We start from the raw sequence: 4135 nt of genomic DNA on the forward strand, positions 1-4135 counted from the left end.
TTTTTGGTGACTTTCTTTATGATAAATCATCCCACTGGAGATACACTGAATTGTCTGCTAGTCATATAAGGTATCTACCATGTAGCTAAAAATGTATACCTCTCTCATTTGAAATTATCAGAAATTCTGTTAAAGAATATTTTAAAACCGTATTTTGAGATATGTGGAGTTCCAGGCTGTAAGTAAAGTGCAAGGAGTGTGAGTTGTCCAACATATTTTCTTGTCTATTAGATAAGTTTTTGACTGTCTGAATTGGGCTAAGAAATTTTCACTTAACTAATTTAGAAGCCTTGAGGATTCATAGAGGAATTTCAGAGCAGCTGTACCATAATGCTTCTCACCTGCTGAAATGGGCAACAGTAAAGTATGTTTAAGAAAATTGGACACTTTATATTAGAGATGAATTGTGTTTCTGATTATTACAGTTTAAGCATGTTGAATTTTCTGTTCTTTAAAGCTGATTTATTACACAGATTTTCTCCCCCAATTTTTATTTTGAAAAATTGTAAACCTACAGAAAAGTTGAAAGCGGAATATATTGAATACCCATGTTCTTTTACATAGATTCACCAGTTATTAACTTTTTGCCATATTTGCTTTCTCTGTCCCTCTCTTCCTCCATCCCTCCTTCCCTATATCTGTCTCAGTACACACACATATACTTTTTTCCCCCTGAGTCATTTAAAATAAGTTTTAAACACCAGGGCATTTCACCCCTAAATATATTAGCTGAGTCCAGGCCAGTTGTCTTATAGAATATCCCACAATCTGGATTTGTCTTATTGTTTCCTCATGATTTCATTTAGGTTAAACATTTTTTGTAAGAATTGTTATAAGAATGCTATAAGTGAGATTGTGTATGTTCCAGTATTGCACATCAGGTTGTCCCTGTATTGGTGATGCTGGGTTCGATGCCTTGTTTAAGGTAGTGTCCCACATATCTATCAAAGTGGGGTGATACCATTGAAGATGTTGGATTTCAGCCACCTTTTCCACATCATTTATAACATCCACTGATGATCTTATCTAAATCAGTTACCACATTAGGAGTTCTTAAATGGTAGTTTTCTTATCCCATCATTCCCCTGCATGTATTAGCTGGCATTCATCTATAAAGAAGAGTTTTCTTTCCTCTACCCTTTTTGGGTAGTTGTTTTCACTGTGAATTTACAGTTTTGTTTTTTTAATTCAAAGTGTTATAATCTAATAACTCATTCTTTTTGATGCTCAGATTGCTCCAGATTTGATGAGTGGGAGCCTCTTCAACCAGTTGTGTCCTTTTTTTCCCTTTTATTGAGATACAATTCACAATATAAAATTCATCATTTTAAAATGTTCATTTCAGGGGTTTTTAGTATGTATATTCACTCTGTTGTGCACCCATTGCCACCATCAAATTCCAGAACATTTCCATCACCCCAAAAAGAAACTCCATACCTATTTGTCAGTCCCAGTTCTTCCCTCCCCCAATTCCTAGCAACCACAAATCTTTCTATCTATGGATTTGCCTATTCCGGATATTTTACATAAGTGGAATCATACAGTATATGGCCTTTTTGTATCTGGCTTCTTTCATTTAGCATGTTTTCTGGGTTCATCCATGTTGTAGCATTGTGTCAGTACTTCATTTCTTTTTGTAGCTGAATAATATCCCACTGCATGGAAAACCATATTTAGTTTATCCATTCATCTGTTGATGTATATTTGGGTTATTTCCAATTGTTATTATGAATGAGGCTGCTGTGAACATGCATATATAAGTTTTTGTGTAAACATATGTTCTTTTGGCAGATACCTAGAAGTGGAAGTGCTGGGTCATATGATAATTCTATTTTAGCAGAGAATCACCAGACTTTTCCATAGCAACTGAACCATTTTATGTTCCTGCTAGCAATGTGTAATGTTCTTTCTCCATATCTTAGCCAACACTTGTTTTCTGGGAGTTTTTTGTTTGTTTAACTATAGCTATCCTAGTGAGTGAAATGGTGTCTTAGCGACTAATGATGTTGAGCATCTTTTCATGTTGTTATTGGCTATTTACATAGCTTCTTAGGAGAGGTGTCTATTCATATCCTTTGCCCACTTTAAAATTATTTGTCTTACTGCATAATTGTAAGAGTTCTTTATATATTCTGGATACTAGACTCTTACAGATATAGCTGTGTCCTTCTGACTCGCCCCCATTGTTCTTTGAGCATTTCCCTACTTCCTGGCACAAAAAGATGTTCCAGGCTCACCTTGCATTTCCCCTGCCTCCGACCTGGAATCAGCCATTTTCCCAGCGAGTCCTGGTTTCTTTTAGTGGGGATTGGTATTTAGAAACTAAGATCTGGACTGTAGGCATGCTTAATGTTACTGGGTGCTGTTGGATCTAGGCTCTTTCAGTGGACATGCAATATGTACTTTTTCACTGAACATTGCCTAAAAGTTATTTTATATATCAATTCAGTTTATTATTCTTGTTTATGGCTGTATAGTATTCTTGTTTATGGCTGCATAGTACTTGATTATGTGGATGTACCATAGTTTATTCAACCAATCTCTTATAGATAGACATTTAAGACATTTCCAGTCTTTTGTTTTTACATAATGCTGCAATGAATAACCTTGTGCATGTGTTGCTTTTATTTGTGGAGATGCATCTTCAGGGTAAATTCCTAGCCATGGGTCTTCCTTGTCAAAAGGTAAATGTAGTTTGTTTTGTTTTGTTTTTTAATTTCGTGTGACTTCCTTTATTGCAATACTCCCTTTTTTGTTGTTTGTTTGTTTTTTTTTGGCTGCATTGGGTCTTCATTGCTGCGCACGGGCTTCTCTAGTTGTGGCGAGCAGGGGCTACTCTTTGTTGTGGTGCGTGTCGTCTTATTGCGGTGGCTTCTCGTTGCATAGCATGGGTTCTAGGCGCACGAGCTTCAGTAGTTGCAGCACATGGGCTCAGTAGTTGTGGCATGAGGGCCCTAGAGCACATGGGCTTCCGTAGTTGTGGCACACAGGCTCAGAAGTTGTGGCTCACAGGTTCTAGAGCGCAGGCTCAGTAGTTGTGGCACATGGGCTTAGTTGCTCCACGGCATGTGAGATCTTCCCGGACCAGGGATCGAACCCATGTCCCCTGCGTTGGCAGGTGGATTCTTAATCACTGCACCACCAGGGAAGTCCTCCCTTTGTTTTTTTAATTGGAGTATAGTTGATTTACAATGTTGTGTTACTTTCTGCTGTACAGCAAAGTGAATCAGTTATACATATTCCACTTTTTTTAGATTATTTTCTCATATAGGCCATTACAGAATATTGAGTAGAGTCCCTGTGCTATACAGTAGATCCTTATCTATTTTATATATAGTAATGTGTATATGTCAATCCCAATCTCCCAATTTATCCCTCCCCACCCCTCTTACACCCTGGTAACCATAAGTTTGTTTTCTGTGTCTTTGAGTCTGTTTGTAAATAAGTTCATTTGTATCATTTTTTAAGATCCCACATGTAAGCAATATCATATTTGTCTTTCTCTGGCTTACTTCGCTTAGTATGATAATCTCTAGGTCCATCCACGTTGCTGTAGATGGCATTATTCTTTTTTATGGCTGAATAGTATTCTATTGTATATATATACCACATCTTCTTTATCCATTTATCTGCCAATGGACATTTAGGTTGCTTCCACGTCTTGGCTATTGTAAATAGTGCTGCATGAATCTTTTCAAATTATGGTTTTCTCCGGGTATATGCCCAGGAGTGGGATTGCTGGGTCATATGGTAGTTCTGTTTTTAGAAAACATCTATTTGCTAGATGTTTTCAGAATCCCTTCCATAAAGATCACATCATTCTGTACTATCTATCAGCAGTTGTGGAAATTATTAACTTGTTGTATTTTGCCTTAAAATTGAGTTTAGGAAGTTTTGTGAATAAATACTTACTTTAGGAATTACTTAATTTGATGATACTAGCAGTAACATTGTCATGGCAAATATTTATATTAGAGATTGCTATCTCCTCTATTAGCAAGGAGGAGTCAGTGACTCCTCTAGCTGTTGTATGTAAATTGATTTAATCTTTATAAAGACCCTGTGAGGCAAACTAAAGATGGATAGGCGAGGCAGCTACCAGGGTCAGAGCCAGAATTTGAACCCAGTCAGCGGT

This window comes from Balaenoptera borealis (genome assembly GCF_965194805.1).
Source record: "Balaenoptera borealis genome assembly, chromosome: 19".
NCBI lineage: Eukaryota > Metazoa > Chordata > Mammalia > Artiodactyla > Balaenopteridae > Balaenoptera > Balaenoptera borealis.